The 25,879-nt window shown below is 52.4% G+C and overlaps 1 protein-coding gene across 1 annotated transcript in view; it reads left to right on the top strand.

The window, feature by feature from the left end:
* CLYBL (citramalyl-CoA lyase) overlaps nt 1-25,879 on the top strand; it is a 2,598,854-nt gene that overhangs the window by 29,076 nt on the left and 2,543,899 nt on the right. The gene's annotated exons all lie outside the window — the stretch shown is intronic.

Here is a 25,879-nt window from a genome sequence, read left to right as displayed (position 1 = left end):
AACAAACAATGGGTTACACTAGGGCTCATGTTAGCGAAGAGAAAAATAGTGCAACTGTGGATAGCCTGGCAACCGCCTAGAGAGGAAGCATGGAAAAATTACCTAGACTAGTGTATGTTCAGGGAAAAGACGGTTTATGTGGCCCGGGGCTGTCCCCAAAGGTGGTCTCAGATATGGAGTCCCTGGAACAGTTACAGAGGGGACATTTGTACCCCCCTGTGATGTGCTGCTCAGGAGAAATCCCCTACCCCATAACATGTCTCCACTGTGTGCTGCTGTACAATGCTACTGGAATATATACCTGTTGTAAAGTTTAAACTGTCTCCTCTGTTTCATATACTGCAAGTTGATATATAAGTTTAATAAAAAGAATTATATAAAAAAAGGAAGCACCTAACAGTTGGTCTTTCAAGCTTAAATATTAAAAGGTTAGAATTCGGTTTGTGTTACTCTTTGAATTTATTTCTGTTTGTCTGATGGCTGCACAGCCTGTGGCCATTACGGTCAACGGCAGACCTGCTGTTTAGGCACATTTAATCCAACATGGGCTTCCTAATGCAGGTGGTCCTATAGTGGTCCTATTATTTTTGTTGTTGAAACGGATGCAGAATACCACTTAGAAGCCTTTTATTCTTAGGTCACATGACCAGCTATGGATGGTCAATCTAATACATTCCATACATGCACCACACCTCTGGTGCCTAATTAATGCATATAGACCATATGCCCTTCTTGAGATTCATCTTACTTACTGGAAATAGCAAGCTTTGTTCCTTGGCGCCCTTCCCCATGTAGCTACAACTGTATGTTTGGGTCCTCTTTGTAATGAAGGGACGACCTGGCCAGCTCTCGCTGGATATACACCTTAACCATATATGCCAAATCAAAACTTGCTTCAAACACGAGCACTATATCATGGTCTAGTGACCTTATACAGACTCTTATGAGAGTTTGTTTTGCACATCTTGTTAGCAAGGCCAGCCTGCATTGGCCTGCAAGGGCTGGCCCAGTTGCCGGCAGTGCCTACCGTGAGTTCTGTAATTGTTAATTTAGTTATGGGCAAAAGATCTACTAATCCTGAGGAAATTAAATTTTGGATTACCCAAAAAATAGATCAACTTGAGGCTGTGTTTCTCCTAACGGGTCTACAGAACAAGCACTGAATTTTGACTATGTACTTACCCAATGGGATGGTTCCCGATATTGGAGACTGTAACACCCTGGGGGACAATTTGTACCGCTGTCTACACTGTCTGCTACGTCAGTCCTTCGATGTCCGCCTTATCAGACGTTCTCAAACAGATACAGAATGAACACGGGGCAGGTGCTGCCCTGGATTTAGGGATTTAACTAATGGAGAATTTTCCCATAGTGTCTGATATTATTCTTTCTAATGTTGAAGCAGCCACTCTGGCTATATGCCAGCGGCTCACAGCAGTAGCACCAGCCTACCGTGAACGTGAGTTGCCTAAAATTATTGCTGGTGTGTACACATCCTTAGGATGCAATAATTTGGGAACCAGACCTACTAAACCACCTCTTGGCAATCCTGGGTCAGAGAAGGAAACCAAGCAGGCCTGTGAGTGTGTTAAAAAACCATGGGACAAATCTAAACAACCACAGAAAGGTAACCCTCGCACAGGTTCTCCACGCCCGGAATCCTCTGAGAGACGGTGTCATTTTCGTGATCACATTAAAATCAAGACTGCAGACAGGTATCCGGTTCCTGAAGCACGTTCTCCTTGTTCCTTTTAGGAATTGTCTGACCAATAGCATGACCGAGGAGGGAGATCTGACCACAGATAAGAAGAGTGTGTGCAACCAAAAAGGGAGACACATCGCTTGAATGTCGTGAAGATAAAGAAGGAGGATAGAACCCCTCAATATAAAGCACTGTCTTGGAAATAGAAAGTTGCGGCTTTTTTTTTTCAGAACAAAATTTTATTGTAGTACCGACCAAACACCAAGGGGGACACCGTCCCGCATTACATCGCAGGACTAGTGAGCTCAGACATGAAAGAGGATATACAGTCAGTACAAGCAATAATAAATTATGCACCCGCCCCCCCCAACTCCCAACTCCCTCCCCGAGTCCCAGCCACAGTCCTCTATAGTCCGCCCATCTTTTCCATATCTTAAAATGTTTCCTAGGGCATCCCCTGGCCTCAAAGACAGGACGCTCCAGCCCCATGCAAAAGTCCAACCCCCGTCTCCAAACTTCCAGCAAGGGAGCCCTGGGGTCCTTCCAGGCCCTGGCTATATCTCGTTTAGCTACAGTGAGGCCCAAAACCAGTAGGTGACGTTTGTAGATGTTGCCCCCCACCTGTTCCATGACATGCAGCAGGCCGAGTTGCGGTGATCGGGGAAGGTCCCAGCCCAAGACCTCCGCCAAGCAGTCCCAGACACCCCTCCAGTATCTCGCCAGGTTTGCACACGACCACACAGTGTGGACAAACGTCCCAACCGCCCGTCCGCACCTCAAGCACTCGGGGTAGGCAATCAGACCTGCTTTCCACAGTCGTTCTCTGGTAAAATAGGCCCTATGTAAGTACTTAAATTGAATAAAGCGTAGACGCATCGCAATGGCCGCCCCCCTCGGGGCCTCCAGGGCCTCCCTCCAATCCTCCTCTTCTAGAGCTCCCACATTCCCCTCCCACGCGGAGCGTAGTCTATCCAGGGAGGAGAAGCAGTGCGTGACCAGGGTCTGATATATATTAGAAATTTTCTTTTCCTCCAATTCCCCCATAAACACCTTAGCCTCCAGGGGGCTGAACTCGGGCAGGGACTCTAAGCCCACCAGAGAGGGGGACAATGCATGTCGCAGTTGTAGGTATTTAAAGAATTGGGTTTTGGGCATGGCATATTCCGCACTCAAGGTCTGGAAAGATTTAAGGGTAGTACCCTTCATGATGTGGCCTAGCGTTGAGATGCCTATTGCGTCCCAGCCCCTGAATCCCCGAAGGGATGCCAGCGCCGGCAGTCGTCCGTTCTGCCACAGCGGGGTCTCCCTCGTCAACTTGTTCCACCACCCCATGCGGCGCAGAGCTGCACGCCACACTCGGAAGACCACCTGGGTGACTATGGGGAGCTTCTTCCTGATAGTCGCCGAGTACAGAATGGTGTGTACCGTGTCCGGGTCCATCAGGTATCGTTCTAGGGCATAGGTCGGGTCCCTCCGATCCCCATACCACCAGTCATTAAGCACCAATAAGTGTGCCGCCTGATAGTATGATAAAATATCTGAGGTGGCCAGGCCCCCGCAGTATGTGGACAGGAAGCAAGTGCGGAGAGCCACCCTCGCCACTCCCCCGGCCCAGAGGAACTGACTCAGCGCAGTGTTCACTTGAGGAAACCACTGCGGTGCTATAGGGCATGGGTGGTTTTGCAGTTGGTATAGGAGGCGCGGGAGGGCCACCATTTTAAAGATCGCCGATCGGCCATAGATGTTCAGTGGCATTCTGGACCAAGTTCTCATGTCCGATCGTACTCTATCCCAAACGGGCACCACATTGCGCTCCCATGCCACATTCGGAACGTCCGTAATAAAGACGCCCAGGTATTTGAGCCTACCTGCCGCCGTCTGCAGCGTCGACGACAATGCACCCAGTCCCTCGCTATCCCCCAGCACCCACAGCTTAGACTTTTGCACGTTTAGATGCAAGCCCGAAACTTCCCCGAAGATTCGCATTATCTCCAGGACTCTGGGCCCGGACCTATTGAGGGCCGTGAGGAAGAAGAGGACGTCATCGGCATACAATGCAATGCGATCGGACGGGCCCATCTCCCACTCTAGGCCCCATAGCTGCGCGTCCATCCGCACCCACGTTGCCAGGGGTTCCATGGCCAATGCGAATAAGTAGGGTGAGAGAGGGCAACCCTGCCTGGTGCCCCGCCCAATGGGAAAGGGTTTTGACACCGCCCCCGCCACTCTCACCGACGCTGTCAGGTCCGTATAGAGCAGGCTCAGATATGAGAGGAAAACAGGCCCAAGATTGAGGCGGGACAGAAGCGCCTGGAGGTACACCCAGCTGAGAGAATCGAATGCCCTATCAATGTCTGCTAGAAGGAGTGCCGTTGGGATCCCAGCGGCACGGGCCGTCTCCACCACAACCTGCGCGCGGCGAATGTTGTGTCTTGTTGCCCTACGGGGCATAAACCCCGCCTGATCCGGGTGAATCAGGTCGGTGATATACGGGAGGAGGCGGTTGGCCAGGGCCTTAGCCAGTATCTTCGCCTCAAAGTTTAAAAGGGAAATTGGCCTGTATGAGGAGTGATGTTCAGGGGGTCTCCCGGGCTTACAAAAAACTAGAATTTCGGCATGTCTCCAATCCGCTGGGAGGCGACCACACTCCTTGGGTGCCTCTAGTGCCAGCCTATAACGCCCCTCCAGTTGGAGATGAAAGGTTTTCATGAATTCACATGGGAATCCATTGGGTCCCGGGGCCTTACCAGTATTCAATTCCCCAAGTGCCGTGCCCAGCTCCTCCAGGGACAGGGGGAGTTCCAGCCGATCACGGCCCTCATCCGAGAGCGCACGCGTCGGGAGGTCCGCCAAGAATTTATCAACGTCCTCCGCAGGGAGGACCTCCCGGGGGGCATATAGGTCCGCATAATACTGTCCTCAGGGGCCGACATCTGGTCCCCCCGCTCATCCCGAATGCCCGGCAGGGTCTGAGCCCGGAAGGTGTGTTGGCAGAGTCCGTAAAGCATGGTGCTGGACTTATCCCCCCATTGATATATCCTACTCTGTGTGGCCAACCAGAGCTGGCGCGCCTCATTGAGTACCAGGGATGAGTACTCTTGCTGCGCCATCAGGAGCTGCCCCACGACCTCATCTGTGTCGCCCATAGTGCAGTCTCTCTCCAGGTCTCGAACCCGTCCCGCCGCCTCCTCCACCTCTCTCCGACGGGTCCTGCGGGCCCCTGCACACCAAGTAATGTCCACCCCCCGGAGCACTGGCTTCAGTGCCTCCCACTGGGTGGCGGCGTCCACCTCCGGTCCGTCGTTCTCCGCCCAATAGTTAGAAATGGCTTCCCATAGGTGTGTGCGATAGCTATCCTGTTGCAGGTGCCACGCAGACTGGCGCCATCGGAAGGGCTGTCGCCTCTTGTCTAACCGCAGATCTAGGGACACAGGGGAGTGGTCCGAGAGACCATGGGGAAGCACAGCTGTGGAAGCGACCCTCGTCAGCCAGGGGAGCGGTACGAACAAGTAATCTAATCTGGAGAAGGACTTGTGTACTGCCGAAACATATGAACATTCGCGACTCAGAGGGTGCTGATAGCGCCAGGAGTCAATCCAACCCATGCCCTGCGCTAGGCCATTAAGTTTCGTCGGTGCTGCCGCCTGGAGTTCCCTACCGGGCCTATAGCGATCCATCAGTCCATCCATCACGTCATTCCAGTCTCCTCCCACAATCGCCAGAACATCCGGGATATCGTCCCACACCTCAAACAACTTTTCAATAAGCGCATCTTGCAACGGGGGCGGAGCATACACACTGCCAAAGACCATCGGCTCATCCCCAACCATACCTTTAACAAACACATATCTACCATGGGCATCGATCCATTGCTTCTCGTGTACATAAGAGAGCCTGCGATGTACCAATACCGCCACCCCCGGGACCCCCTCGCAAAGCCCACATGGAACACTTGTTGATAGCCATATCTCTGCAAACTGAGGGTCTTGGTGCCCTGGAGGTGCGTCTCCTGTAGGAGGAGAACGTCAGCCCCTTCCCTTTTCCCCAGCCGCAGCACCGCCCCACGCTTTATTTTATCTAGCATCCCACGGACATTCCAACTCACTACTCGTAACATCGCCTGTGGGAGGCCTGACCTTTGGGCGTCAACCATTGTCAATGGGGAGAAAATGCAGAAGCCTGGGCTCTCGGAGCCACACACACAAACAATACAATTGCCAAAGTAGCGCAGACACTGTGTCAAACTTAACTACCCCCCCCCACTGCCCTCCCCCTCCACCCACCCCCCTCGGCCACCCCAACCTTCCCGCCATCCCCAGCCCCTGTCCCCACCTGACCCCCAAACAAGTCCCTCAACTGCCTACCCCCCCCCCCCCCCCAATACCTCATAGAACACTGAAGTATCTGTCGCGGCATGGGCAGCCTCGGGCCCAAAACAGAGCGCCCAAGGCCAACCATCCCAATGGATCCCAAACACCCACTAAACTAAGAACTCCCCCCTACCCCCTAACATCTCCCACTCACGTAGGAGGCAGGTAGCCCCTGTATCGGAGCACCCCGAACCCATCTCATAGTCACAGCAATCGTTGGAAGAACCAAACAAGTGTGGCAGTTTACTCAGCGTTCAGTTGTCCATAATGCGAAGCACAGGAGGATCTCTCCCCACAGCTAGGGCAGCTGGTATCCGTAGGTGGGCAGGACCACCCATAGCCCCTCAGCTACCCCCTCCCGAGTGGTCCGAGTCAGTGGGCGCAGCAGTCCGAGACTCAGTGCTAGAGGCAGTACGCTTCCGAGATCTGGACTTTCTATTCCGTTTGCTTCGGGCGTTCTGATCACTCCGGTTTTGCGATGAATCGTGTGGCCCGGATCAAGGCCCGGTTGAGCGTGGGGCCGGACTCTCACCGTTTCATCCGTCCACCTGAAGACGTCCTCCGGCGTATCGAAAAAGTGAGTCCGGGATTGAAAGACTACTCGTAGGCGGGCCGGATAGAGCAAGGAATACTGAATCTTCAAGCCCGAAGTTTCGCCTTGGCGGCCAGGAAGGAGTGCCTCTGTTGTTGTACCATCTTGGTGTAGTCGGGGAAGATCATGATCTTGTGGTTTTCAAATAAAAGGGAATCCTTGGCCCTCGCCTCCCGCAGTATAGTGTCTCTATCATGGAAGTTCAGGATTCTGGCGATCACCGGCCTGGGCCGCTCTCCCACTGGCGGCTTCTGCGTCAGGGCCCGGTGAGCTCGCTCAATCACAAAGCAGCGGGATAAGGTATCCGGGGGGAGCCAGCTCTCCAGCCATTGGGAAAGAAAGCGTTCCATGCTGCCCTTTTCACAGCCCTCCGGAAAACCTACAAAGCGAAGGTTGTTCCTGCGCGCCCGTCCTTCGGCATCCTCCACACGAAGCACCAGACCCTTTTGAATGCTCTCCATCGCCGCCATTTTCTGCTTCAGGGTCCCGTCATCATCTTCCACCACTGAGATCCTGGACTCGGTCTCTGTAATTCGCGCCACAGCATTGCGTAGGTCCTGTCTCAGGAGGGTCACATCCGCCCCAACAGCCCCAATCTTGGCGTCCAACATGTCCCTGGATTGGGTTATCGCCGCCATGAGCGCCGCATTGTCCGGCCCCGACCCCTGACCGCCTTGTGCTCCGGGGCCGCCATTCGGTTCCTTGAACTTGTCGATGGGCCCCTGCCTAGCGGGCCCACCCCCCCCTCTGGTCATGGCCAAGTCCTGCTCCGGTATCGCCGCCATCAAAGCGTTAGCGGATCCTTTTGGTGGGGTAATCCACACCCCCAACAGCTGCCAAGGGAGGTTCACTGTCCAGGCACCGCTACAGCCGATACACGCCACATACACACCGCCACCGTCTATTCCGGGGGGGGGGGGAGGGCCTCTCAGCAAGCCCCCGCAGACCCCCGCAGGCCGAGCCCCATCGGAATGAGATCTACCAGAGACACCTCACCCTATGGGTTCACCGCCACAGCCTTGACGTGTCCACCTCGTGAGCCCCCACGACAGTCCGGGGGTATCCTAGGCCCGCAGTCAGGTCCGGCAGCCTGCCCAGGGTCCCAATTCAAATCCAAGCCGGTCCCACCGGACCCTTCCGCCCCTCTAGCCGTCACTTCAATGCGAGGGGGGGGCACCCCAGGGGGGGAGGCACTCACAGTTCGTTGGTCACCTCCGCAGGGTCGGCACCAGGTCCACACCAGGGCTGCAGGCACGTCCCTCCCGGCACGGACGCGATCCACTCCGGTCCGTCCTACCGGCCCACAGTCCACTGCCCCGGCGCGCACAGCTACGGTGATCTCAGCAGTCCGGTTCAGGCGCACAACCGACGCCGCTGCTCCTCGGGCCTCGCTGCTCCTGCACTCCTGTCCCGAGGACAGATGCTGGTGTCATCGGGCGGGGGCCACCAAACTCGAGGCCCCGGCTTCACCAAGGCCAGGTAGGCCGCTGCTCCTCCTCGGCGGCCTCTGGGCACCAGTCTCTGCCACCGCCACTGCAAGAGCAGCCAGGGGTCTCCTCGGTGTGTCGCTGATACCGGGCAGCCCCAGGCCTGGGCAGAAGGATGGCGCCGCCGGCTCCTGCGCGAGCCCTCCGGTCCGGGTGCGCCAAAATCGAGGCCCCGGCTTTGTCGTCTGGGACTAGGCCGCTCGCTGCTTCGGCCGGTTTCGCTGCCCTGGACCGTCCTGGAGCGTCGCTCCCTGGGTCGGATGCCCCCCAGCACTGTCCGCCACAATCGCCCCACAGACAGTGTACTGTTTGGGTCCGGGGCAAGGATAATCGGTCGGATAATCGTCGGGCCGGCGGGAGCTCTAGAAAGCCGCGTCCGCCATCAACGCCCGCTAAGCCACGCCCCCAAAGTTGTGGCTTTAGCTGCTAAATATATGTCACAGACTGGCAGGCAGATATTCCTGAATTGACGGATGACGATTTGGCTGGAGCGATAGCCAGCCTGAGGGGCGCGGCAGTCTCCACGTGCTACAGGCTCCTTCAGTTCAAATATTTACATAGAGTTTATTCCACCAGGGTACGACTGTGGCGAATGGGGGTCATTCAGTCCCCAGTATGCCTGCAGTGTGGTGGGGAGGATGGGTCCTTTTTACATACGGTGTGGACCTGCACTGCCTTGCAGCCCTTTTGGAACCGGGTTCGGTCATGTCTTAATGAGGTTCTGGGGTGGGTGCTCCCACTGGACTCACGGCTGTTTTTATTGCATTCCGCTGACGACATTGGGGGGAACTGTTACAAACAACATCTACTGTTCCTTGCCCTTATTATTGCCAAGACCGATATAGCGCAGGGTTGGAAGGCATCATCTACCCGACTACTACAGGCAAATGAAAGACCGAATTAGATAGGTGTATGGGAGCCGTGATTGCGGTCTTTGAGGCTATGGCCTGCCCGAGGAAACATCGTAAGATATGGACACGGTGGGCGCCATATCGTGGAATCGACCTGCCCCCCCTACCTGAGCAGGAGCCGTGAGTGGTATCCTCTGATCCCTGCCATGTGTCACCACAAGTTGTATCGCTTGACTGTATTATCATTTTGCTGGAAGGAATATTGTGAATCTGCTGACTCATGTGCTGTGCCTCGGAACTTGACCACTGTCTGCATATTGTTTATATTATTGGTTTACCTGCATGTTTGGCAGGGTTCATTTATTTTCATGGAAATGGTTATTGATGCACATATTGTCGAAATGATCACACGTGTCACTGTAGGGCTTTTGCCCGATATATTGCAAAAAGACCAAATAAAATTTGTTGTTAAAAAAAAAATACATATATATATGTCACAGAGACGCTTAGAACCCTTTTTCTGAACTGGAGTTGGGTGGTGACTATCTTCAACAGCATAGCAGAAGTCACTGTAGTAGGCCGGAATCTCCAAGAGTTTCTGGTAGTGAGAGCCATGGATACTTTCGTTAAAGTTGAAACCGCGGATACATGCGTAGCCCCTCATGATATATTGTATCATTTACATAGTCAAATAGAAGGTGAAGTACAACTCACCATTGAAGTAATTTTTTCTGAAAATGTGACTTTGTCTTATGACATCCTATTGTCGAAGTTCGATTGGCCCCCACCATTTGTACGTTCTTCCCCACAAGATGAGTATATAACTCTTCCATCTTTTTCTGCTCTTGTCCCTGAATAAGTCAGACCAGTTTATTCAGCTGAGTGAGCTCTTGCACTAGCCCCTGTGCTCTAACGAAATCATGGCGGCTGGGATAAGGATTCTCCTTCCCATGTTATACCTTTACGGTCCTGCCCGCAAGTGCAGGCAAAATACCCTATAAAATGAGATGCTAAGGCACCCGTGGAGGAAAGTAGGATCTGCTTTTATGGTTACCCCCACCTTTTGCCTGGTGATATGCTGTTTCTGACTAGTCTGACTGGGATCCTGTTAACCAGGACCCCAGTCTGTGCTTTCTCCCCTAAATTAGTATGGTAAGTAATTAGATACATCCCATATTGGACACTGGTGTACCCTTATCAGTCCTTAGTATATGGTACTGAGGTACCCAGGGCATAGGTACACCAGGGGTCACCCATGGGCCGATGCATACAGAATGCCACCATGGAGGACCACTCAAACTGTAACGGCCGGCCTGCCATTGCAGCCTGTGTAAGCTGATGCTAGCACCACTTACAAAAGATATAGGTTTCCGCATATCTAAAGTAACTGCACTTAAAACCTATAAGCCACCCCTAAAGCAGGCCTTTCAATCCTGAAGACAGGGTGCTCGGTTAAAAATGTGAGGATGCCCCTGCATGAGCAGGACACCTCTACAGCCTTAGGAGTCCATTCTCTCAGGCTGTGTGTGCATCAGCCATTACGATACATAGAGTGGCCATGCGTCATTACGCGGTGACCATCTCTAAACTGGCTGTAATGAACCCTATCATGTTTGGTATCAAACATGTTGGAATCATACCCCCACACCATAAACGGAGTGGTAGTATGATTCCATGCACTATTAAGCTCCTCCGGGAGGCCCTCAGTGCTCCCGGTACCAGTCTTCTAGACCGGGACAGCACAACATGGCTGTTGTCGACCAGAGACACGATTCTGCCCTCCTGCTGCTGAGCCAGGCTCTAGCAGAAGAAGGCAGAAAAATAGGTATCCTGTCACGGGGCGGTGTGATAACCTCCCAGAAAGGGTTTAGTGTATTGGGGCCAGATGGGAGCGCATTGCAGCGCCACTGAGTATGCTTGTAGGGCACATTTGGTGCCCTCCTTTCATAGTCCAGTTCAAACCAGCTCAGGGAGTTGTTGGCTCCCGCTCTTGCGCAAAACTGGACAAAGGACATGTGAGTATCCTCCCCACTGTCCGACCCCTCCCCTGAGAGGGAACCCTGAATCGTCCATACACTTTCCTTAGGGTACTTAAGGGCATACCTGTGGGTGGTTCCGTAGATTCATTCATATCAAGACACCACTTCATCTTCAACCGCCTGGGTATTCTGGACTTCACTGGACCTTGTTCTGGGCTTTGAGACTGCATCTGAGAAGACTCCTGCTGGCCCTGGTCTCTTTGTCCTGCAAGTCCTCAGCAACATCTGTGCTCGTGCTCCATACAGGAACCTTCCAAGGCCTGTGGACATAAAAGACACCTGAAGGAATCTCGCTTGAAGTGAAGGAGTCACTTCCCAGCATCTGCAGGCACTGCAATAAAGCTGACTGTTCTGCTGATCTCGAGCTCCCACGGACTCCAAAAGACTCAGCAACACAGGTGGTGTTTCTTCACATCCCTCAATGCCTGCCCTGTCCTCTCAACAAGTTTGAAGTCTGTATATGTCGTCTGAGCCGAAGGAACCAAACCCCTATGCACTGCATCGACTTGCTGTTGCGAAGGCATGTAGGCTTCCATCAAGATCTTCGGGCTCCAAGTAGCCTGCACCTCAAGCATCTCCGTTGAACAAGATCTTTATCCTCATCGCATCACTTGCTCCGAGGGACTGCGTCTTTGGTGAGCTGCTCGAGGTCCTCTTGCGACTCCAGTGCCTCCGGCATATGGGTTCTCCAATGGGTCTCCTTTGATTTCTGCGGGCTCCCCTGAATGTTCGGGCTTGCCCTGACTCCCCTGCTCCTGTACCTTGCTGGTCCCGACACTATACCAACTTCACTTTCCATGTTGGTTGCAGTTGCAAAGGCTTGTTGGTGCTTCTGACGGACACCGACCCTTCAACTCTTGACATCCGACATGGGACAGCTCATTCACGGCTCCTGGTCTTCCACAGCGTCGCCTGGTTCGCACAGCTGCAGTTTCAAGGTCACCGTCAGCTGTTCTGCAACACTCGACTTGGGTGAGCATTCGTCTTCCGGGTCTCCTGGTCACTTCCAAGTGGCATAGACACTGTCCCCTCTGCTTGCAGTTACTTCTCGACTTGAATCTGCCTTTGGGTTCCTCCGGACACTTTCACCTTCTCAAGCAGCGGCATCCTCCTTAAGTCCTCCATTGGGTTCAACAGCGGTTTCTCATGCCACTTCACACCTATGCAGCCGGCTTCCTTGGTGTAGATATCCTGGCTTCCAAGGTACCATGGGTGGGGTGGTTCTCCAACCTTCTGTCTTCCACTGGGTTTCTTCAGGGTCCGCTCGGGAGGGTTCTTCCTCTTTAAAATTGCAACTGTGACTTACCCATTGATCCTGTGATTGCGTTCCTACTGTGCACACAGCCTCCGTGGGGTGCCTGGTTACTTGCCTTGGGTAGTTCCTAGGGTCCCCGGCACTTCTACGTCTTCTGGGTATAGTCTTGACTCGTGTCGTGGTTCGCATACCACTATTTTTGTATATGGTTTGGTCTCCCCTGGTGACCACTGTATATTTCATGCTACTTACCTATTTCTATTGAAAATTATTTTGTGCATTATGTATAACTTTGGCTAGGAGATATCTGTCTGGACAAAGCCTGAAGGCTGCTTTCCACAGCTACCACTTAGAAAGCTTTCTAAGGTTGGCTAAGACCACTAAAATCACCATAACTGTTGTCTGGATTGGTGCAGGGTGCCTACTTACAATAAGTGTGCATCATATACCAAGCCAGCTTCTCACAACCCGTTAAAGAAATACTCTCCCAATTTGATTACGAGGGAGTAATTGAAACCTGTGTCACTCAGATGATTAATCCTCTTTTTCCTGTTGTAAAACCGGATCATTTATATCGAATAGTCTTAGACTACAGACATTTAAACAGTCATACACGCACATTTGCTGTGCAAAATACACATAGCACGGCACTGGTTAACAATCGAGTTCGTGAGAAATACAATACTACATTGGACATTTCCAATGGTTTGTTAGCCACAATCTAGCTCTGAAAGCTGGGATTGGACCTCTTTTATCGTCATTGGTTTTCAAGTGTTATATGGACGTATCCAAATGGGTTATAAGAATAGCCCAGATTTATTTGCTGCACATATTGTGTCAATTCTTCATAATATTGACCCTGACAGGCTGTCCTATGTAAATGAAATTTTCATTGAAATTTTAATTTGCAACACACACTAATACCCAATGGTGTCTAGACGCTAGAACTCAGACTTCAAAGATGGAATGAAAAACTAAAAACATGCAGAAGTGACAACCCCAGTTACCTTCTTTTAATGTTTTTAAATAAACGCATTTTTAAAAGTTTACGGAAAGAGAGAAGATTAGTTTCTTTCTTAAGTACCAACAGCAGTGAATTCCACAGCCTAGATGTACCTGCCACAAAACATTTACCCACCCATGTTGCTGTTTTAGCCCTTGGAATTACCAGGTTTCAGAGAAAAAGATCAAAGCTGCCTTTTTGGAACATACCTCTGGAATTTGTATTTAAAATAATCAGGGCCATGCTCAGGTAGTGCTTTGAAAGCAATGCAGAGGGCCTTAAATTCAATTCGCCTTCTAATGGCAACCATTGCAGTATTGGTTGAGTATTAGCAAAATAAATTTTGGGATGGCAAGCGAAAGGTGCGCTGCAGTATTGTACAGGGCTTTTTCTTGGGTCGCACACCAGTCTACCCCTCTTCGCCACCTCTCTAGGGTATGTGGGTCGGAGCTTATCCAGGCCGCCGCAATGTCCCGCTTGGCCACCATCATAGCTGTGTTGAAAAACAGCTTTTCATTCCTGGACCCATCCAGCCCATCAGTGATAGCCAGCAAGGAGTGACGTGACAGCTGTGTCCACCACCTCTGGGATGATACGGTTCGCCCTGGGGTATGTGGCCAACCTGTGTAAGATCTTACCGTTCTTGTCCCCCCAGACGGAAACTCTTGCTACCGAAGACCTCCGGAGGAGCTTGGCCTCATCCAGGGATAATTGCTTAATGTCTTCCCGGATGAGGGCCAATTGTCGGGTCTGAGCGGCATCATCTGACATGGATAGTAGCTGTTCCAAGCGAAGCGCCTGTGCTTCCTTGGACGAGATCTCCTGCAGCTGTGATTGTCTCTGGATTTTAAGCTGCCGTTTTGCGAAACCTCTTATGGTCACCTTCCCAGCCTCCCACAGGGTACCCGGAGAGGCTACCGATCCCTTGTTGGTTGCAAAGTATTGTATAAGCTCTTTCCCTACCTCCTTCCTGAAATCTTTATCCTGGAGGAACCAGGCATTCATCCTCCATGTTTGGCGGGACGGGGCCCCCCTGGAGCTAAGGAGTATCGGGGAGTGGTCGGAAATGCCACTGGGGAGGATATGGACGTCATCAATCAGTGAACAGTCGGGCACGGGGACAAAGATCGCATCTATGCACGCTTAGCTGTGGTGAGCCGCAGAGGTGTGTGTAAATTGGGTGCTGCGTGGGTGCCATGTGCGCCATGCATCGCAAAGCCCCAGAGACTCAGACCAATTTTGCAGTTGTTTCGCACTCGCCGCCAGAGCGGCAGATGGGGTCCCGATGTGTCGAGGGCCGGGGCTAAGACTGCGTTAAAGTCTCCCGCAATGACCATGTTGCCTGCGGGCACGTTTTGTAGCAAAGAAGCAGTGTGTGCAAGTGTGGGCGCAAGCATGGAGGGAGGGGCATATATCGACATGAGAGTGAGGGGTGTACCAGCTAGCGATCCACAAACTGTCACAGATGAGCCATCGGGGTCATGTACCACTTGGGAGAGGACAAAGGGCAGTGTACGCCTTAGAAGGATTGCAACCCTTGGCGAGCCCCTGGAAAAGCTGAAGTGACATACCCTGTAGTAGCCATAACGAGCCAAGAAGGGGCAGCAGTTACCCAAGAGGTGCGTTTCTTGAAGCATGAGGATATCGATGTGGAGACGCTGCGCGTACCTTAAAACCGCTGTCCGTTTGTGGCGATCCAGCAGACCGTTGACATTCCATGACAACACGTGGAGAGATCCCCTAGGTAAAGTGTTATCTGTCATGGTAGGCGGTTCCTGGTCTAGGCGGAGCGCGCGGCTTTCGGTGTACAGACGTGCTTGGGAGCCTACGGTGGTACGTGCGGTCGCTTACTGCAGGGACACACCCATCCCTCCCTCCGGTAAGTTGTGTCATTCCATGACAGCTGAAACAAAAATCAACAAAAAGCAGAACAACATACAGGGAAAAACTTTCCCAAAACCCCCTCACCCCCACTCCCCACCCTACACTTCAGGAACAGAAGCATCTGTCGACCCCCCAGGAAACAACACCCAGTACACAGGGCTAAGAACCAAACTAAAACGCCTGGGAATGGGGAAGCATGGAGGAGCCCTCCTCGTGAGCGGATGTGTGTTTACAAAGACCATCGGGAAGTTCGGAACAGATCAGAGACAGTGCGCCGTCTCCGGCCGCAGAGCAAGGCCCGGCGGGCAGAGACCAGTTCAAACAGGGTTCCTCAACAGCATCGGGCTACAGGAGAGGTCTGTGTCCGGAAGGTCAATCACCGAGGGCCGGGACGCATCACCTCCGTCGTCCAGTCGGCCAGATGAACCTGAGCCCTCCCCTTCGACTCTCCCTCCTCAACCTGGGATGGCTGCTGTGTGTGACCCGGTGGGGAGTTCGAGCGGACGCGCCTCCGGTCACGGCGCATGCGGGAGTGATTACGTGGAGGCTGAGGAGCGGAGGGAGCGGAGCGGCCTAGCCTGCCCCCGCATCCCCCCCCCCACCCCTAACATGACCCTCAGCCAACAGAGGGCGCTCCTCTGTCGCCCAGGTCCAAGCCTCCGTTGGGCTGTCGAAGAAAAGTGTCTTGTTCTCAAATACCACCCTCAGACGAGCCAGGAAGAGGAGCTGATACTGAATGTTAAGTGCCCTTAACTTTTGTTTAACCTCTCCAAAGGAGCGGCGCTGGCCCTGGACCTCATGGGTATAATCAGGGAAGATCATAATGGTGCAATTTTCGTGGAGGAGCCGCTGTTGCGTGCGGGCTTCAGGCAGGACAGTTTAGTTTCTCGGTCTTTGAAATTAAGAACCCGCATTATAATCGGGCGGGAAGGAGCGTCCGGCATTGGCTTGGGAGCCAGGGTCCGATGAGCATGCTTAATCGTAAATCAAGGGGACAAGGCTCCCTCAGGGACCCACGATCTCAACCACCTCTCCATGAAGTCCACTGCACGACCTTGTTCTGCTCCTTCCGGAAAGTCCACCAGGCGAAGGCTATTGCGTCTAGACCTGTTTTCCGCGTTCTCCGCCTGGCTATGCAACTCCTAAAAATGGGACTGAAGACGGGCCAACTGCCCCTTAAGTTGCTGCACGTCGTCCTCCACAGAGGAGATCCTGGACTCAGTCTCTTTAATCCGGGCGTTTGCTTTGCGAAGGCCCTGCCTGATGAGAGTCATTTCTACTCTTACTTCTGCGATTTTGCTTTCCACCGAGGTCTGGGATGTGTGGATGGCCTGGAGGATGGTGGCCAGTTCGGCGGATAAAGGAACCTCTTGCCCAGCCACACCCCCAGTAGCTCCCCCCTCCGGGGTGGTGAAGCGGTCCATTTCGGTCTGGATGGCGGGGATCTTCGCACATCTGTCCGTTCTGCCCATGTTCTGCCCCCAGGGAGTACCGGACTCTCAATGACCCCCCCGGCCAGACTCCACTCCAGACCACACCCGGCGTCCACAGGGATAGTGTCGGTTCCGGGACTGATGCGACAGGCGATCACGGAAGCATGGTACCGGGCAGCGCCAGGCCCGGGAAGGAGAGGTCCAGCCAGGTCAGCCCACCTCGGCTGCAGGCCACAGGAGGTGCTCCAGGAGTGGGGGAGGAGACGGGCAGAAGGAAGGAAGCTGTGCCGACCAGGGCCCCGTGCACCCGCTTGCCGCCGGACCGATGGCTGAGTCCTCCCCCCCAACCCAGATGCCTCAGCACCCCCACTCCTTACCTCCACTCCAAGGCGCAGGAGCTCACCATAGGCCCCTCACTGACAGCCGGCAGGGCCCTCAGAAGCTGCACAGCCCCAAGTCCAACAGGGGGAAGCAGGGAGGGAGCAGGCCTCACCACGTGGCCTCCGTGGGTTCTTGACTTCTCCAGGAGCTCAGCAGCAGATGCAGGCGGCGCCCCCTCGTCAGGTCTCCACCAGGCAGGAGCAGCGATGCAGCTCCAGTAGGTAAGTAAGTAGAGTAGTAGGGCCCAGGAGGTCGAACTCACGCCAGACGAGGCGGGAGGAGCGACAGGCCGACCACCTGCAGCACCCCTCCATGCACAAAACGCTTGGGCAGGCCAGGCGCACGGGGGTCACTCACAACTGTCCCAGGACCCCCCTCCAACCCGGACCCGCCGCTCTTCAGTCCTGCCACGCGCCTCCCCAGACCACCACTCCGCGCTTATTCACTCTCTCCACCACCAGCCTCTGCCCCCGCCGCCCGATTTGGCGGCCGGCACCGCGCAGCGCTGCAGGGGGCCGGAATGCAGCTGCAGAGGCCTCCGTCAGAGGGGGCCCCAGGATCAGGGCCTCGCCGCAGTTGAGCCAATTGCGGCAGCATGGTATTAAAGTGGAAGAGACAGGGTTCTAACTTGCAGAAGGTATGGAGGAGCTTGTATTATTGCACTGGACACTCCAGTTATGCTCGGGAAGCGTTGATCTGGTTTAGACCTTAGGTTCCCTTCACTTTTGCTGAGATTTATCTAGACGAGAACAGCTGTTATGTCCTTGTGGAGGGCTTTCTAGATGGATCTTGCCCCTTGGAGAGTCACCGCTGCCCAAAATGGTGGCCACGGCACTCCCGACACCCCACTAGGTCCCGGGAAGGGGAGTTCAGCAGGCCGGAGCACAGGGGTAGGGCCTCCCCAACTGCGGGGTATCACCAGATGCGTGGGGAGCGGAGGAGGAGGAGGAGGAGGAGGCGGGGAAGAGGAGCTGTGCCAACCAGTGGGCCTCCCCCCCCTTGCCTTGCTGCCCGATTGACGGCCGAAACCACGCTCCGGACCCGGCAGCACCCCCGCTCCTCACCTCCACGCAGGTCCCTCGTGTACTTCACTGTCCACAGCAGGCTTCTCAGCAGAAGGCGGCCTGCGGCGTCTGCGGTGTCATTCAAGGCCTCGGGCAGCAGGAATGGCCCAGTCACCTCCAGGCCTCTCTCACGAGCCCTGCAGGGTCACTGCTCACAGCCGGCGGGTAGAGGGAAACCCTGCTGCACCACCGCTACAGAGCAGGGGAGCAGGCAAGCCCTAGAGTAGGGCACAGCAGACCTCCAAGGGGAGAGGACGCTACAGTCCTCCACCGAACGATTGACGGGTCTCAGCGCGCTGACAGACTGTCTCTCCGGCCGCCCACGCACCAGAGACTGGGCAGTCAGGCGTTGCAAGGGGGAACCAACAACTTGAATAATAATGGTTCTGTCGGTGATATTAGTACTTTGTCCCTAATTAGGATACAAAGACAGCAGTATTTTTATCAAACCAATTAAGTACACTGACCACAAAATGAAAGGAAAGCGAATATTTTTACTCAAACACTTTCATATTTTGAATTTGAAATACAAAAAACTACAGATGCTGTCCCTAAAAATGTACTTAAAACATATTTAACACATAAGCTTTGTGCAAAACTTGATACACAATTAAAAATACAAGTAAAATTGTAAATTCATATACACATTAACGAAGACAACTACATATACAATAATCTGCTAGGCACAACAATTTGATCTTGATTCCTATGAGATTTTGAGTAGTTGGTTCATATAAGGAAGGATTGCGTCGACGTTTCGACCCTGGGGGCGATGCAGTGATTTAGCGCATCAAGAGCGGGTCTTCATCAGGACTGTATACATGTTGGACAGCCTCTTATGGACCTTGCTCCACTTGGAGTCCTAGTCTGTTTCTCAAAATTACTGCTGGTCAGCCGACTCAGGCAGCGTTGATCTTCCTCAAACCTCCGCACTGCTTATTTATACAGGAGGCAGAATGAAGTGATTATTCCTTGATTTACTTTTGATACAAGCCGTTCGTGTCTCTAAACCTTCCGATTGTTGTTGGGGAACCAGGCTACGCTACCAGCCTGTGCGGCACTAGGAGCTTTCACCCCGCAGGCAAGGCCGGCCAGGATCACAGGGCCGGCGAGGGTTTGAGGAACTCTCCGCCGGCGGCCGCTATCTTTGGGATGAGGCGCAGCGGGTTCGGGAAACCAGGGCAGCCCGCACAGCTCAAAAATCTCCTCATGTCTCTTCAGAAGAAGCATAAACAAAAAAGGAGGGAGAAGGAGGTTAAACCAAACCAGGTCGTCCTCCAGTCTGTGTACGAAATACAGGAACCCTATGTCAAGGGTCCAGAGACCTGGTAGGTGTTTGTATGGTCACTGCTTATTAAGTCAGTGTATACCAAAAAATGTGTAAAAAAGAAAAATTTCTTTTTAGAGTCCCCTCACTCACCGGGGTTGCCCCACGGTGACATGCTTCATCATTGGGGCCATCCCAGTTCTCTACGAAAAGGGGCGTGCTGCGACAAGGCGACTACGCAGGAGCACTAGTTTTGTGAGATGACTATTTTTAATTCCACACCCACTCCATCATCATTACACATGCACCACACATAGTCATCTCACAAAACTAGTGCTCCTGCGTAGTCGCCTTGTCGCAGCACGCCCCTTTTCGTAGAGAACTGGGATGGCCCCAATGATGAAGCATGTCACCGTGGGGCAACCCCGGTGAGTGAGGGGACTCTAAAAAGAAATTTTTCTTTTTTACACATTTTTTGGTATACACTGACTTAATAAGCAGTGACCATACAAACACCTACCAGGTCTCTGGACCCTTGACATAGGGTTCCTGTATTTCGTCTTCAGAAGAAGCCCCAGGGCCCCCCAGGCAGCAAGGTATTAGATGTGGGGTTCAAGGGGATCCCAAAGACGGCGGATGGCAGAACGGATGACGGAGGGTCCGGAGCACACCTAAGGTGCGACTGCCATCTTGACGTTCTTGGCCACGTCCCCCGCTAAGATTTTAAAGTTTTGGCAGAACATACATACCTGAATATGCACAACACCTTAAACTACTTTTTGAATTAATACGCCCTGATTTTTCCGCTGCATGCTAGACATCATAACACACAGACACCCTCAGATGTTTACAACGTGACTTGTTGAAACACGCCACTTGCATACGCGTGTCAATACATCAACCTGGTCCTACATATTTTGCCAGGTGTGATTGGATTTACTAACATCACTTTTAATGTAGGCGTGACAGTACAGATAGCATATAAATCGCATTTATATTCCAATGCAGAAATGCGTTTTGCTTCCACTGAAAAAATAGCAACAGCAATGGAGATGGCCACCCTTAAAGAACTTCCTCTTGCTCAAGGGAAATGCATTATTGTTGTTACTCCTGTGCCGGCTTTGGAGGCTGTCACTAAAGCTAGCGTTCCAAACAGTAGGGCGCTCCATTCTATAAGGATACAATATGCAACATCCTTAACAGCTGTTGATGTAGACTTTGTTTTTGACCCTTCTTTACAGACCCAGGAATTTCTTCAGTATGAGCATGTTTATTCTAAGCTCTCTTCTGTTTTGCCTCTTGATCAGTATAGATATTTTTTTTGCACTGCCGGTTCAGTTCAACCTGGTATAGGTTCTAAACAGCAATACTAAGCAGCATGCGCTGTTGTTATTGGTGTTATGTTGGATGGCGATTTCCAAACTCGAACAACTCTCACGCAGTTTTTAGGTGACTGCACTGCGCAGTTGGCTTAACTGAAGGCTTTGATTCTTGCAGTTGAACATACATGACCCTCAATTCCCCACGCTTATAGTGTGTGATTCATATTACTGTGGATAGTCCTTTAATGATAATCTACATTATTGACAACAAAATGGATTCAAAGATTCTAAATGTAACACAATCCAGCATTAAACTCTTTGCGTTAAAGTGGCAGACCTTAAAAAGAAGTTGTCAGACTCATGTAATGTATACGTTGAGTCATCAACGTGTGAGCACACACTGTAGGGTATGCAGCCAAATCTGCACGTGCCACAGCTATAGTAGTTGAAACTACTCGCTCTAAAACTAGAGTAGATAATATTATCTTGCTTGCCGTTCATGCGAATAAAAAAGGCACCCCTTTACCTAAGGGCTTTTCTTCTAAATATCCTTATCACTTGAATGAACAGAACATCCCTTTTATAACAATTCCAAGGGGTGGTGTTTGATTCCTAACCAAGAACGCAGACCTGCTTTATTTATAGCGGCACATGAATGTGTTGCTTTGACATATGCTGTGGTGGTGGCCACAATGTTGCAGCTACAGTAACGTTATTGGTGGCAGGGCTTATATCAACATGCCAAGACTGGTAACCAAATGCAGCATTCTGTCTTGCAAATTGCACAAAAATAATTATCCTTTCCACTTTGAATCTAAATACCCTCTGTGGCTATTGCCCTCCTAAACTCTCCTAAAAGGCCCCAGGTAAGCTTACAGAAAAATATGTAAATAAACATCTTTCCAACTATGTTGAAATTACTGGCGGCCTAGACTATTCCCAATCTGGTTTTAGGCCGAAACACAGCACAGAGTCTACCCTTCTGTCTGTTACTGATGACTTACACATGTTTCAGGGCAAAGGGTACTCTGTGATCCTAGTGTTACTAGATCTGTCGGCAGCGTTCAACACTGTGTCACATAACATCCTTATTGACCGGTTGTCGAACGTAGGAGTTAAGAACAAAGCCCTTGACTGGCTAAGGAGCTTTCTAACCATTCGCACCCAGACTGTCACCATGGGTGCATATCGATCAGCGGAGGTAGAGATTTCTAAAGGGGTGCCACAGGGCTCTTGTCTGAGCCCAACACTCTTTAACATCTACGTGGCACCCCTGGCAAGAGTGATGCGAAAATTTGGCTTCATCCCCGTGTCATACGCGGATGACACGCAGCTCCTCTTCCCCTTTGAAACTCTCACCGCTGAATTAAAGAACTCCTTTTCTGCAGGCATGAAGGCCGTTGCACAGTGGATGTCTACCAACTATCTACAGTGCAACGTTAGCAAGACTGAAGTTATGCTATTTGGTAAGGCCAAACTTCTGTGGACCCCGGATTGGTGGCCTTCTGATCTTGGCATGGTCCCAGAACCCAAACAGGTCGTGAAAAACCTGGGGATCCGCCTTGATCAGGATCTGTCACTAAAGCAACACAGCAATTTCGTTGCAGGCTCATGCTTTCATGTCATCAGCATGTTGCGAAAAATGTTCCCTTTATTGCCAGACACTTTCAGGAAGACCTTAGTGCAAGCCCTTGTTCTGAGCCGTATTGACTACTGCAATGGCCTGCTTCTATCTGCCAACGAGGGAGTGTTGGCCAGACTCCAGGTAGTCCAGAATACAGCGGCTCGACTAGTCCTGATTGCCCCCCCAAGAACAGCATCCAAACCTCTTTTAAACCAGCTTCATTGGCTCTCTATACGAAAGAGCTAAATTTAAAATATGCTGTATCATTCATAAAAGCATAAATGGACAAGGCCCTACCTACCTGAAAAATAAATTCACTTCATACATCCCCTCCAGATCACTTAGATCTAGCACAAGCCATCTACTGGTAGTACCACGTGCCAAAAAAGCCAGACACTGAGGCAAAGCGCTATCTGTAGTAGGACCCACATTGTGGAACCGGCTTCCACTGACTCTTAGATTCTGTACTACGCACCTAAAATTTAGAAAACTCCTAAAAACTGTACTATTTAAAAATGAGATCTAAACCACAGTATCACCCTCTCCCCTGTGAATGCGAACTGGCCCAAGAGCGCAGAGATACTCCAGTTGGAGTCGATTCCAGCGCTATATAAACTCGCAAATAAATAGGTGCATCCAAGGCCTACCAGGGGCTGCAGCATATCTTTTGCCGTGGAAACAGATTGTAGGAGAGTAGGGTCTGCTTTCCTATGGTCACCCCATTTTTTGCTTTTTGCTTCACTGGTTTTCGACTTAATGTGGCTGTGGGCCTGCTAATCAGCCGGCAACAGTTGTGCCGCATAGAAGTACAAATCAAATCTAGGCTCCTCTAACCCCCCCTCCTCCCATGTCCGGCCAGCGGTATGGAGGGCAACTCGTCTACGCCGGCCCGCCCAGAGTGACGACGTAAGCAACGTGTTAAGTGTGAGAAAAACGCGCGAGGGGATTGGGCACAGGGAATTCTGAAGGACATCATCTTTGCAACGGCCAGTCGCCCCATAAGGGATAGTGGCAAGGAGTTCCAGAAAGTGACCGATTGTTGTAAGGACTTGAGGACTCGGTCAATATTACGGGCCAACCCCTGCACATCCGTGGGTGTTACCTGGATCCCGAGATACCGGAACGCCTCCTGCTCCCATCGTAGCCCAAGATTCGGCAGGACCGTCAGCGGTCCAACACCGTAGCCTGCCAGGGGGAAAATCAGGGACTTCTCACAGTTAATTCTCAGACCCGAAGCCGCACCAAAGCGGTCCAAGTGCTGAAGGAGGACGGGCACCGACTCCCGCGGGGTCATTAAATAAAAGAGGGCGTCATCCGCATATAAGGAGATCCCATTGCACGTGTCGCCCACTGTGATGCCCCGTTCGGACCTGGACCGCCAAAGGCTCGATCGCCAGGGCCCAAAGGAGCGGCGAGAGGGGACACCCCTTCCGCGTGCCCCGACCCAAGAGCCATTCTTCCGATCGTGCTGCGCCGAGCCGCACTCTGACCTGGGGGGCTTTGTACAAGATGCGGATCCAACGACAGAAGCCAGGGCCCATCCCCACCATCCGGAGGACATCTAAGACGTACCCCCAGTCCACGGTTTCGAATGATTTAGCGAGATCAATCGACACCAGGACCATCTGGTCCTCTCTGTCTCGCACCTCATGAATGATGTGGTTCAATCGTCTTAAATTGATGGCGGTGTTGCGGCCAGGGATAAACCCACTTTAGTCGGGGTGTACCAGGTGTGCCATGTGCAGCGCCAGCCGGGCAGCCAAGAGTTTAGTTAAAACTTTCACATCTGTATTTATCATGGTGATGGGTCGGTATGCAGCGGGGTCGCCACTATCCCCAACCGGCTTCAGGATCATACAGATTTCGCCCTGGTTCATACTGGGTGGAAGAGCCTCCCGTTCAGGTGCACCTGCAAGAGGCGATGGGCAAGGGCGGCCGCAAATGCTTGATAGAATTCGGAGGGGTAGCCATCTCCTCCCGGGGATTTAGCCCTCGGCAGGCCAGCTATCGCCACCTTCACCTCACGAAGCGTCCAAACTGCATCCAGTTCCTCCGCGGCTTCCTGCGGAAGTGTCTGTAGGGTAAGTCCCCGGAGATAAGGGAGGAAGGAGGCCCCAGTAACAGTGGGATCCACGCCATACACCGTCTGCAAATGGGACCGGAGGACCTGAAGAATGCCCGCCTCAGAGTGTACCATTCCTCCTGCGGGGCCTCTCAGGGCCACAATCCTCTCTGGGGCGAACTCACGCCGAAGGATCCGAGCAAATAGCCGGCCCGATTTGTCCCCTTCCGGATAGAGGCGCTGCCGATACTGTCCCAGAGTGTATTTGTCTAGACAGTTCAGTATGTCATGTACACACGAGCGAGCCGTCCGTTCCGACTCCTGACCCAGGTCGTCGGGATCTGGCAAAGTTTGCAGATGCAGAAGTGCACCCTCCGCAACACGCAATTCCCGAAGTAGCTGTTTCTGGACTCCATAGGTGAGGGCCATACATTCACCCCGAATGACCACCTTCAGGGCATCCCATTTGGTAGAATAAGTAAGGTCCCCTCCCTCCCTCCCAGTTCAAGTCAAGGTAATTCGTGAGGGCAGTCTCCACATGGTCCTTCCCCACCTGATCCTGCATCCTCCAGGTGCGAGGGCGGGAGGGCTGGGTCTCCCAATGGGCAACGTATGTTACTGGAGAGTGATCGAATAAAAAACGGGCCTGATGTGTGACCGTTAGGGAGAGAGAAGCGTCCACATTGGCCGCCAGTACCCAGTCTAGTCTGCTGTGTGTGTTATGAGTGGGGGAAAAACACATAAATAGTTTTTGAGTCGGGTTACACAGGCGCCACACATCACTGAATCCTAAGTTCTGCATCACCTCTCTAAGTCGCGCTGTCATGCGCGGTATCGTCCCTGTGCGGGAAGGGGACCTATCCAATACAGGGTCCAACACACAATTAAAGTCCCCGAACCATAGCAGTGGGCCCTCCAGATCCGATACAAGGACCTCCTGTGGGTGCAAAAAGAAGTCAGGGTTGTCTACATTGGGTGCGTATGAGTTTAAAACGAAGAGTTCCCTCCCGGCCAGCTTCACCCGCAGGAGCAGGTACCTGCCATTGATATCCGCCTACACATATTGAACAGCGCACGGGACCCCGGGGGCTACCCAAATTAGGACCCCCCTAGCATATGTTGAGAATGAGGAGTGAAACATCTGGCCCCTCCACTTCTTTGCCAACTTTTGGGCACCCTCCTCATCTAGATGGGTCTCATGTAGGCACGCAATAGAGATCCTGTGTCTCCGGAGGAAGGATAGAACCCTATGCCGCTTGGTACATGTGCCCAGCCCCTTCACATTCCAGCTTAGGAACTTGTGTGCCATGAGTGGTAATATACCATATACTCTTAAGTGCATTATGAACCTCGCGGTTAAATGCTAACTATGGTTTGGCTTTATCAAAACATGTCTTGTAAGGTGTCATACGCTTTGGAATACTACCCCCTCGCCAGTCCTGGCGACGGGGGTAGCATTCCACCCTTCTAGAGGGAGAAGACATGTTACTTTCCTTAAACGCAGTTAAATCTAACCAGAGCCTCTGCATCACAAAATGGATGC

This window comes from Lissotriton vulgaris, chromosome 8 (genome assembly GCF_964263255.1).
Source record: "Lissotriton vulgaris chromosome 8, aLisVul1.2, whole genome shotgun sequence".
Lineage (NCBI taxonomy): Eukaryota > Metazoa > Chordata > Amphibia > Caudata > Salamandridae > Lissotriton > Lissotriton vulgaris.
The sequence above is the reverse complement of the archived record's forward strand: the minus strand, read 5'-3'. Positions and strand labels throughout refer to the sequence as shown.